This window comes from Lampris incognitus, chromosome 14 (genome assembly GCF_029633865.1).
Source record: "Lampris incognitus isolate fLamInc1 chromosome 14, fLamInc1.hap2, whole genome shotgun sequence".
In the NCBI taxonomy this organism is placed as follows: domain Eukaryota; kingdom Metazoa; phylum Chordata; class Actinopteri; order Lampriformes; family Lampridae; genus Lampris; species Lampris incognitus.
In genome coordinates, this window is record NC_079224.1 from 23,951,206 (window position 1) to 23,963,548 (window position 12,343).

The following is a 12,343-nucleotide window of genomic DNA, read 5'->3' on the forward strand; positions in this document are numbered from 1 at the left end:
CAATGCATTGGGCCAACACACCGTGATTGGCTTTGTCGCTATGGTGACGTTATCTGACTACCAGCGTCGTTAGGAGGAAGTATAATTATCTTTTTTTCATCTGTGAAAATATGGAGAATATCTGAGGTAAAGTGGATGCATTCAGAGAAAAACTACATTTATTTTCATGTTAATCCAATCACAGGAGCCAATTTATAAAAATGATTGCGTGATAATTTTTAAAGGAGTCATGAATACTCATATAGCTTGTAGTCCCCCTCCCCGAAAACAAGCTTAACTGCGGTCTTTTTATGTATAAAAGACCCTTCCGCACACCAAAACTCTGAATCAACTTGTTACACGTTTTTTTATACCTACCTATGAAAAATCACATCCAGCACCCGACGTCCCACAGGGATATGCGCTCTCCCCCCCTCTACAGAAACGACTGCACCTCAGGAGAACAGTCTGTTAAACTCCTGAAGTCTGCATATGACACAACAATCGTCAGCCTCATCCGGAACGGGGACGAGCCAGCATACAGATGGCGGGGCTGAACAACTGGCCCTCTGGTGCAGTCATAACAACCTGGAGCTGAAACACGCTCAAAACTGTAGCGATCACAGCGGACCTCAGGAGGGGGAGGACTGGGGAGGGGGCTTTTGATATGACTAAGCCTTTTTTTTAATTATTATTATTTTGTATTTCATTTCATTTTTGGCCCACATTGCATACAGTGAAGTAAGATGACAATTTGTTCGCTTGCTTGCGTTGTGTCATGCAAATTACACAATAGATAAATCAATAAATGACTGAATGTCGATTAATGTGTGTGTGTGTGTATATATATATATATATATATATATGTTTGTTTGTTTGTTTTTTTTTGTTTGTTTTTTTTACAAAAAATAGCCATGCAATGTGCTTTACAAAGCACCGAATCTTGAGCGTAAGCACAGGACGCAATGCCCCGGCTGTGTTTCGGGCGGCTACGGTTTATTCTAGTGTGGCTCAGCGAAGGCCAGGGGACAGGGAGTGGGATTAAAACAGAGCAGAAAACTTGTATTTTGAATTGGACTGAAAAACTGAACACTAAACAATTCCGTGTTTATAGGCTTACAGCCATGTTCTAAGGGAAAGAGACAATTTTTTCGTGTACCATTGAGATATGTTCTTGACCCTAACTTACTTATTCATTCGGTCCTTATTTCAACATTGTTACAAAAATGCACGTATACATAGATAAATCATAAAAAATATATCAAACAAACGAAGAAAGAAACATTATTGACCGAAAGGGTGTTGAGCATATTATGCCTACCTTTTTTATACCTCATACAAAAAAAATACAACTTTTGTAACCATGCAAGTTTATGTCAAGTTGCAAGTTTGTTTATGTTTTGCAATCATTGAAACTTCTGCTGCATGATATTTAGAATAATTCAAAATTTGTATTGTCAATAAGGTGACGCCTAAATCCAAGAAATAATATAAATTAACCTTTGCCGGTAGTGCGTGGCTCGTTGGTCTAGGGGTATGATTCTCGCTTTGGGTGCGAGAGGTCCCGGGTTCAAATCCCGGACGAGCCCAAGATTTTTTGTAAGTGTAAGGCGCTTTAGCTTTTTCTGTGTACACTTTCTAGCACATACATATGCCGAATTTTCATAACGGTTTGTTATCAAAATGTACCAAAATGTGTCATTTTGTGGAGATCACGTCTTGTTCAATACTGTAGGCGCTCTTGACTATAAAGCACGCTTTTACTGACCTCTTGTGGTCTTTCAGTACTACAACAGATTTACTACGTATGGCGTATCAGGACTGGGTTATCTCGTTAATAGGGCACGCGCTCTCCATATCATGGTAGGATTACTGACCTGGTAAGTGAGAAAAATACCATAGCCCGGGGTCCCAAAAGATTTGAGGTAATGCATTTGCACAGGCACAGCTCCAAGTGTTCATTCCAGGCTTTAGACAGAGAACACTGTCTCATTCTCTGAAGCAGCCATTACTATTGCAGGGGCTCCAAATACAGTCTTTGTTGTGTAGTTTTGGACTCCTTTCAAGCAGGAGCCAAAGCTACTGACTCTGTCAATGGGGGTGTTTGAGACACACCCAACTGACATTTAAGAGACCAGCCACAATTGCAATTGATACAATAGCCTCAGCATCAAACTTGTTGTTGCCCGCACAAGGTTGCCCCTTGCTTCATAATTCGGTGTTATTGCTAAACACAGACAAGCAAAAGTATAATTGTTGACCCATCAGAAAATTGGAAATAATGAAAAAAGGAGTACCAAAAGGAGTTTATTTTCTAGATTGTCACCTAGCTAAGTTTAGCCATATGAGCGGTCACAGGCTAGGCTTTGGAAGGTAGGTTTGGGAGCGGTGACTGGTGGGTGGTAGGGGGTGGGGTATACTTCCTCCCTCGGAAAGTCTCAGCATCAATCCAAGGTTAGGCTTGACTTTGTAGTAAGCACTGAACGCTAGGTCCTGCCAATGACCTCCCCAACACCACCACCTGCCACACCCCTGAGTCCTGACAGCATTTATATTTTTTCTAACCTACCATCATTTTTTTTACAATTGTTGTGAGGTGTATGTGTCTACCTGTTGTGTACCTGGGCTCTCTCTCTCTTACCTTCTCTTTTCAGGATGAGAACTTGTAATGCTCAGAGGCCCTGTGGAGCAGGGAGCCCTATGAATTTTTACATTTGACTGACACAGGGTTTGATCCGATCCGATCCGGAATCACTTATTTGGGCCTGAATTTGACATCACACGTTAGATATCTATTATATTTCACTTTCCCTCCCTTTTCACCCCAATTGTATCTGGCCCAGCTCTTCCGAGCCGTCCCGGTCGCTGCTGCACCCCCTCTGCCGATTCGGGGAGGGCTGCAGACTACTACATCCCTCCTCCGATACATGTGGAGTTGCCAGCCCCTTCTTTTCACCTGAGGAGTTTCGCCAAGGGGACGTAGCGCGTGAGAGGATCACGCTATTCCTCCCACTTCCCCCTGAAAAGGCATCCCGACCGACCAGAGGAGGGGCTAGTGCAACGACCAGGACACATACCCACCTCTGGCTTCCCACTTGCAGACACGGCCAATTGTGTCTGTAGGGACGACCGCCCAAGCCGGAGGTAACACGGGGATTCGAACCGGCGATCCTCGTGTTGGTAGGCAACGGAATAGACCGCCACGCCACCCGAATGCCCTTATATTTCACTTTAATTTAAGATAGTGTGGTGACCCACATCTATATAACGAGAGAAATTCACCTAAGAGGACGGTGTACCTTTAAGGGAAGAGGCGAGGGGTCAGATAATGCACTTCCGCTTCCGGTTCACAGTTCAGTTCAGTGTCGTTGTCGAATGTATGACATGCTAAGTTGGAGCTAGTAAACTACCTCGACTACGTCTACTCTCACGTCTCCTGTCTCGTTGTTTTCTAACTCCACATTGGTGACATGATCGAACTACTAATGCTGCCGCGGTACCCGCTCCCGACGCCGGTGCTAACAACATGGCTATTGCTAACGCTAGCATTAACGCCGCTACTGTGAAGCTACCCGACTTTTGGCAGCATAATCCACGGCCGTGGTTTCAACATGTGGAAGCCCAGTTCCAGCTGAGAGGGATAACGCAGGATGCAACGCAGTACTTCCACGTAGTGGCGGCGTTAGACGCATCGACAACGGCGCGAGCAATGACACTGTTGGAAGCTCCGCCAGCTGCTGGCAAGTACGATGCTATAAAGACATTCCTCCTGAAGCTATTTGAACTGTCGGAGCTGGAGAAGGCAGACCGTTTACTGTTTCTCTGAATGGCCTCGGCGACGGCAAACCGTCTGAGTTAATGGAAAAATGCTGTCTGTGCTGGGATCGGCTGATCCGGCCTTTCTTTTCACACACATTTTTCTGAGGCAGCTCCCCGCACCTGTACGCACAGCACTGGCCAGTTCTCCTCACGCCGCCTCCAAGGACTACCGTTCTCTGGCTGCTGAAGCAGACAGGGTTTTCCTGGCCAACCGGCAACAGTTTGTGCATGCCCTGCTACTCCACCAGACCGCCCCACCACCACCTGTGTACGACTATATGGACACCGCGGCTGCGGTGACAGCCCGCCGCCAACCTGACGACGGGCTCTGTTATTACCATGCCAGGTTTGGGGCAAAAGCAAAACAGTGTCGCAAACCCTGCAGTTACAGGGTTCAGGGAAACGCCAAGGCCGGCGCTCGTTAACGGCTATGGGCGCCGGCCGTGACTGCAAGCTGTTCATCAGAGACTCCTTGTCGGGCCGGCGGCTGCTGGTTGACTCTGGCGCTCAACGCAGCATACTACCAGCACAAGCTGTGGACACGATGACCGACAGTCACAGCCCCCAGATGGACGCCGCCAACGGCACGTCCATTCGGACGTACGGTATCAGACATGTGGACGTGTGTTTTGGCGGCCGACGTTTCGGCTGGGACTTTGTGATGGCTGCTGTATCCACCCCGCTCCTAGGTGCGGATTTCCTCTGTGCTTTCAACCTGCTGGTGGATGTTAAAAACTGTCGCGTGATTGATGCTGTCTCTTTTGCGTCATACCCCTGCACGCTTGGGGGGGCTGGAGCGCTGTGCCTCGCTAACACACTCTCCACCGGGGATCCATACCAACGCCTGCTCGCCAATTTCCCCGAGCTCACCACACCCACCTTCTCCTCGGCGGTGGCCAAGCACGGCGTGGAACATCATATCACCACAGTGGGCCCCCCAGTTTACGCCCGGGCCCGACGCCTCGACTCGGCCAAGCTCACAATAGCCAGGGAGGAGTTTTCGACTTTGGAGCGCCTCGGCATTGTCCGCCGTTCTGACAGCCCGTGGGCTTCCCCTCTTCACATGGTTACAAAGGCCGACGGGGGTTGGCGCCCGTGCGGGGACTACCGTCGCCTAAACAATGCCACGACCCCCGACCGGTACCCCATACCGCACATACAAGATTTCTCTACCCACCTGGCGGGCGCTGCCATCTATTCCAAAATCGACTTAGTGCGGGGGGTATCACCAAGTGCCGGTCCACCCACTGGATGTCCCAAAAACGGCTGTCATCACACCCTTTGGGCTCTTTGAGTTCTTACGTATGCCTTTCGGCCTTAAAGGGGCGGCGCAGACGTTTCAGCGCCTTATGGATTCTGTGCTCCGCGACATGCCATTTTTGTTTGTGTACTTAGACGACATCCTCGTGGCCAGCGCGTCGGCGGAGGAACACATGATGCACCTCAGACAGCTGTTCGACAGGCTCAGCGAACACGGCCTCATCATCAACCCAGCTAAGTGTCAGTTCGGGAAGTCGTCCATCACCTTCTTCGGGCACCACATCACTCCACAGGGGGCCGTTCCCCTCCCTGCCATGGTTGAGGCTGTCACCATGTTCCCCCGCCCCCGCACTGTACAGTCGCTGCAGGAATTCCTGGGCATGGTGAACTTTTATAACCGTTTCCTGCCCCGTGCCGCCCACATCATGTGTCCCCTGTATGAGGCCCTGCGGGGTAAGAAGTCTAAGGACGAGCTGGACTGGTCTTCGGGGACGCACGAGGCTTTTGTGGCCGCCAAGACCGCGCTGGCCAACGCTGCGCTGCTAGCTCACCCGTCGCCTGCCGCCCCCATAGCCCTTACAGCGGATGCCTCCGACTACGCCGTGGGGGCCGTGTGTGAGCAGTGGGTGGGGGGGGTGGCTGGCAGCCGTTGGCGTTCTTCAGTAAACAACTCCGTGAGAGCGAGCGCAAATACAGCACCTTTGATAGGGAACTACTGGGTCTCTTCCTCGCAACCAGACACTTTAGGTTCCTATTGGAGGGCCGACAGTTCACCGCTTTCGTGGACCACAAACCGCTGACGTTCTGTATGGCCAAAACCTCAGAACCGTGGTCTGGGCGTCAGCAGCGCCATCTCGCGGCGGTTTCCGAGTTTACCACGGACATACAACACGTGTCGGGCAAGGATAACTTCGTCGTCGACTGCCTTTCACGGGCGGTTGTTAACGCCGTTCACCAAGCCAAGGACGCGACCGTTCAAGACTACCGGTCGACCCCTACGGCGCTACGGCTGGAGGATGGGATGTTCGACGCGGCCAACACCACCCTCCTCTGTGACATCTCCACCGGTCAACCGCGCCCCCTGGTGCCTACTTCCTGGCGGCGCCGAGTTTTCGACACCGTCCACGGCCTTTCCCACCCGGGAGTGAAGGCCTCGACCAAGCTGGTGAGCGGCAAGTTCGTTTGGCCTGGGCTCCGTAAGGATGTTAGAGCCTGGGCCGGCTCGTGTGTGGCGTGCCGACGCGCCAAGGTGCACCGCCATACCAAGGCCCCTTTGGCGCCGTTTGTGGTTCCAGAGAGGCGGTTTGACCACGTCAATGTTGACCTGGTGGGTCCCCTGCCCCCCTCCCGTGGTTATACGTTCCTCCTCACTATTGTGGACAGGGCCACCAGGTGGCCAGAGGCTATTCCCTTGTCCTCCACGACGGCAGCAGAGGTAGCACGGGCGTTCATCGGCTGCTGGGTGGCCCGTTTCGGCACGCCTGGTGACATCACGAGCGACCGGGGCTCCCAGTTTACCTCGGAGCTCTGGGCGGCGGTCGCTGAGCACCTGGGGGTGGAGATCCACCGCACTACGGCGTACAACCCGCAGAGCAACGGACTTTGTGAGCGGTTCCATCAGGACATGAAAGCCGCTCTGCGGGCAAGCCTCACTGGCTGCAACTGGATGGACCGGCTCCCGTGGGTCATGCTCGGCCTGCGTTCGGCCCCGAAGGAAGACCTCCAGACCTCCGCTGAGCTGGTGTATGGCCAGCCCCTGCGGGTTCCGGGGGAGTTTCTTCCGGATGCTACGGCTCCCTGGTCGGCCGCCTCTCACCTCAGTGCATCCCGGAGCGCTGCCGGTGCCTTCGCTCCTGTTCCAATGTCTCAACACTGCCTTCCCCGGTCCTACGTCTGCAAAGATCTGCCATCGGCGAGGTACGTCTTCATTAGGCACGACAGCCATCGGTCCCCGCTGCAGCCCCCATACGACGGGCCCTTCCGCGTCCTGGAGGCGGGGGATAAGAACTTTGTGGTGGACATGGGGGGGCAGGCCGGAGCGGGTCACTATAGACCGTCTCAAGCCCACTCACTTGGACATTGGGGAGCCAATGCAATTGGCCCTACCCCCGCGGCAGGGGCGCCCTCCTAGGTCGGCCCCGGCACCTGCCTCTGTTCCTGCTTCGGCCCCCGCCTATGGCCCGGGTTTCAGCCCCATCTCTTTCCCCTCCTGTGAAGCGCAGCCGTTATGGCCGCAGGGTCCGCCCCCCGACTCGTCACCTGTTTTCCCCGTGACTTTGCACTATGTCATTGACTGTTCTGTTGTAGAGTCTATTTTTATGTTCATGACTTGCACTTTTGCTGTTTTGCATTGTTTTGTGTAGGTGAATTCTGGGGGGGCCTGTGTGGTGACCCACATCTATATAACGAGAGACATTCACCTAAGAGGATGGTGTACCTTTAAGGGAAGAGGCGAGGGGTCAGATAATGCACTTCCGCTTCCGGTTCACAGTTCAGTTCAGTGTCGTTGTCGAATGTATGACATGCTAAGTTGGAGCTAGTAAACTACCTCGACTACGTCTACTCTCACGTCTCCTGTCTCGTTGTTTTCTAACTCCACAATAGACACATTCAGACATTGGATGATTTTTGTATAAAGTTAGGAAAAGGAGAGATCCTCCCTCCAGGTCTACTCTTATAGACCACCGACTCCATCATCCACATCACCTGCAGAAGTGTCCCTGTTGTTTAAATTTTTCCAAAAAGTCAAAATGTGTGTTTACAAACAAACATAATCATCTCGTTGGGGTCTTAAGCCGCCTGCCAACACTTATTCCAAAAATAATCTCACTCCGGTGGCTCAGGAGGAACATCTGGGAGACTTAAAAATACACACAGTTTCATGCCTGTCTGTCCTCACCCAGCAGGGGTTATCTCAGCACACTGTTGTTAAGGCATCTCTGCTTCTTTTCCCTCCCGTCCAGCTCGGGACAGCCACCGCTTGACTCGACGTGAGCCGAGGGCCAATCTCTCAGTAAATACCAATCTCTCCTCCTTTTCTGTCGCAGTGAGCATATCATCGCCGCAGGAGGGACGCTGTTTTCATTATGCCCTAAGCCTCTTAGTGGCACCACGCTCTGTCACTTGAAGAGGGGCCTCACATTATGAACTGTATGAATGTAGCACACATTTGAAGTGCCTCTCCCTCACACCCGCCCATATAACATGGCATGTGGATCCCTGCTCTGCTCTGCTATGAATAGGAACAGCAGATAATTCCTTGCTTTCTAAATGTACACCTGGATGTAATCCCATAGTTGAGAGAGAGAGAGAGCGAGAGAGAGAGAGAGAGAGAGAGAGAGAGAGAGAGAGAGAGAGAGAGAGAGAGAGAGAGAGAGAGAGCGAGAGAGAGAGAGAGAGAGCGACCGAGAGTGAGAGAGAGAGAGAGCAAACAAGCAAGCAAGCGGGTTAGAGAAGATAGGGACGCATGATAGGAGGAAAACATCAAGCCATGAAGTGAAGTGGCCGAGTTAACCGTTGTTTAACTCGGTCAGGTTGGCTGACATCACTCTTCTCACTTATTTTAAGTCTAACTGGCTAAAAAGGCAGCATTACATTTAGTTTATTAAGGGGCCACCATATTCACATTTTATTTTCGTTAATGGACAACCAAACTGTGTGCTTGGGGACGGCATACGTAGTGCACGTGTAGGGGCCCATGGCGAGTTTGTGTCCAGGGCCCGTGGTCATCATAATCTGTTCATGTACACATACGTATAATAACTATGTGTAACCCGGTTATTATTTTGGTTTCATAACATTTATTATTTTGGTACATTGTACTATATTGTAGTATGATTAAAATATGTTCAATGTTATTTCAAATATGTATATATGATTTTATATACACTACCGTTCAAAAGTTTGGGATCACCCAAACAATTTTGTGTTTTCCATGAAAAGTCACACTTATTCACCACCATATGTTGTGAAATGAATAGAAAATAGAGTCAAGACATTGACAAGGTTAGAAATAATGATTTGTATTTGAAATAAGATTTTTTTTACATCAAACTTTGCTTTCGTCAAAGAATCCTCCATTTGCAGCAATTACAGCATTGCAGACCTTTGGCATTCTAGCTGTTAATTTGTTGAGGTAATCTGGAGAAATTGCACCCCACGCTTCCAGAAGCAGCTCCCACAAGTTGGATTGGTTGGATGGGCACTTCTTGCGTACCATACGGTCAAGCTGCTCCCACAACAGCTCAATGGGGTTCAGATCTGGTGACTGCGCTGGCCACTCCATTACCGATAGAATACCAGCTGCCTGCTTCTGCTCTAAATAGTTCTTGCACAATTTGGAGGTGTGTTTAGGGTCATTGTCCTGTTGTAGGATGAAATTGGCTCCAATCAAGCGCTGTCCACTGGGTATGGCATGGCGTTGCAAAATGGAGTGATAGCCTTCCTTATTCAGAATCCCTTTTACCCTGTACAAATTTCCCACCTTACCAGCACCAAAGCAACCCCAGACCATCACATTACCTCCACCATGCTTAACAGATGGCGTCAGGCATTCTTCCAGCATCTTTTCATTTGTTCTGCGTCTCACAAACGTTCTTCTTTGTGATCCAAACACCTCAAACTTGGATTCATCCGTCCACAACACTTTTTTCCAGTCTTCCTCTGTCCAAAGTCTTTGTTCTTTTGCCCATCTTAATCTTTTTCTTGTATTGGTCAGTCTCAGATATGGCTTTTTCTTTGCCACTCTGCCCTGAAGCCCAGAATCCCGCAGCCACCTCTTCACTGTAGATGTTGACACTGGTGTTTTGCGGGTACTATTTAATGAAGATGCCAGTTGGGGACCTGTGAGGCATCTGTTTCTCAAACTAGAGACTCTAATGTACTTATCTTCTTGCTCAGTTGTGCAACGCGGCCTCCCACTTCTTTTTCTACTCTGGTTAGAGCCTGTTTGTGCTGTCCTCTGAAGGGAGTAGTACACACCGGTGTAGGAAATCTTCAATTTCTTAGCAATTTCTCGCATGGAATAGCCTTCATTTCTAAGAACAAGAATAGACTGTCGAGTTTCAGATGAAAGTTCTCTTTTTCTGGCCATTTTGAGCGTTTAATTGACCCCACAAATGTGATGCTCCAGAAACTCAATCTGCTCAAAGGAAGGTCAGTTTTGTAGCTTCTGTAACGAGCTAAACTGTTTTCAGATGTGTGAACATGATTGCACAAGGGTTTTCTAATCATCAATTAGCCTTCTGAGCCAATGAGCAAACACATTGTACCATTAGAACACTGGAGTGATAGTTGCTTGAAATGGGCCTCTATACACCTATGTAGATATTGCACCAAAAACCAGACATTTGCAGCTAGAATAGTCATTTACCACATTAGCAATGTATAGAGTGTATTTCTTTAAAGTTAAGACTAGTTTAAAGTTATCTTCATTGAAAAGTACAGTGCTTTTCATTCAAAAATATGGACATTTCAATGTGATCCCAAACTTTTGAACGGTAGTGTATGTTTTATTTTACTTACGTCTTGTACGTAAGGCCAATCAAGAGTAAGGCGGAAGGGTCACGGTGAAGGGAGGGGCAAGCGGTTGTGAAGAAGGGAGAAGGAGGAGAAGAAGAGAGCAGGGTGCGACGGTAGATTCAAGGCTTGTGAAGAGGAGATAGTTGGAAAACGTAGCAAACGTCAGTCTTATGGTTTACAAGTTTAATCGCACATTATTCGAAGGCGTAAGCTATAAGTGTGATACTGGTGGATGTAAAGTGAACGGTCGGTTAGATGTTTCTGCGTCATTCTCCAGTTCACCGTCACTGTCGTGAGCCAGCTAGTTAGCTAAGCTAGCTGATGTAGTCGCCTTTTTGGCTAGTTCAGTGAACATACGCAGCTATTAAAAGAAGACTCGCACGGGATCAGACACACCAGATAGCGGTTTGAGCCACCACGGTTCACCACCCAACGCAAAAAGCATAAGCAATGTGTTAGCGGTCACCGACCATTTCACACGTTATGCTCAAGGCCTTCCCAACAAGAACCGAGAAGACACGTTATCACGAAGGTTCTGGTGGAGAAGTATTTTGTACATTATGGACTGTCTGCGAGTATCAATTCGGATCAAGGAAGAGATTTTGAAAGTCAGTTGATCCGAGAGCTCCTGACATTGATGGGAATTCGTAAATTGCGGACAACTCCCTACCATCTGCAGGGAGACCCTCAACCGGAGAGGTTCAACCAAACCCTACTCTCCATGCTTGGGACTCTGGGCCGAAAGAAGAAACACAACTGGAGCCAGCATGCATGTTATCTCGTTCATGCCTACAATAGTACAAAGTGTGACGCCACAGGATATTCGCCGTATCATCTTGATGTTCGGCAGAGAGGCCAGACTCCCTGCTGACTTGTGTTTCGGGACCTCTCCAGATGGCATAGAGGACGGTTGTCATTCCCGCTATGTAGCTAGGCTAAAGGAAGATCTAAAACAAGCCTACAAGCTTGCATCTGTGGCCACAGATAAAAGGCATCAGAGAAACAAGAAGGCTTGTGACCAGAGAGTTGTATTTCAGTCCTTGGAGATTGGTGACAGAGTGCTACTCAAGAACTGGGGCCTGAGAGAAAAACACAAATTGGAAAGCAGATGGAGCCCTGATCCCTATGTTTTGGTGGGGAAGATGCCCAACCTTCCAGTGTTCAAGATCAAACGCGAGGATGGAAGAGCTGGTACCAAGACTATTCAAAGAGATCATCTCCTTCCCATTGGTCAGCTTGTAAGAATCCTGAACACAGACCTGGTACGAACCACCTGTCAGACCAGGAACCAGAGCTGAGACCCATCAGAATAAGAAAAGAACCTTACCTGAGACTCAAGAAGCTTGTCAAGAGTTGCAATAAGTTTTAGATTCGTCTTCTGACCTTGAGTATTATGTACCTCAAGGTACTTTCTAGAAAGGCTGTTTTCGCAAGAGTCTGGATGCTGTTAGAGCCCCAACTGTTGTCCAAGATGAAGACGACGCTCCTTATCAAACAGATGGAAGTGGTTCTGATGACTGATTCTCGTCCGATGATGATGCTGACTCAGAGCAATATAGCTTAGGAAACCAGGAGTCTGACCAAGAGTTAGCTCCTGATGACACCAGTGATCCTAAATCTGAGCCTGACTCTTACAATGTAGGGTATGTTCCCCATAGCTACTCCCACACCCCTTAGCCTTACCATACACCAGCCAGAAGCAACTCACCTAGTGACACCTCTGACACAGACACAGGGGAGGGTCAGGGTCAGCAGCGGGCACGGG

General features: G+C 49.3%; 1 non-coding gene across 1 annotated transcript; it reads left to right on the forward strand.

Annotated features, from left to right (window-relative positions):
• Nucleotides 1-1,496: 1,496 nt before the first annotated feature.
• trnap-ugg (transfer RNA proline (anticodon UGG)) lies at nucleotides 1,497-1,568 on the forward strand. The gene has a single exon. It is a non-coding gene; the product is annotated as a tRNA-Pro (tRNA).
• The last annotated feature ends 10,775 nt before the right edge of the window (nucleotides 1,569-12,343 follow it).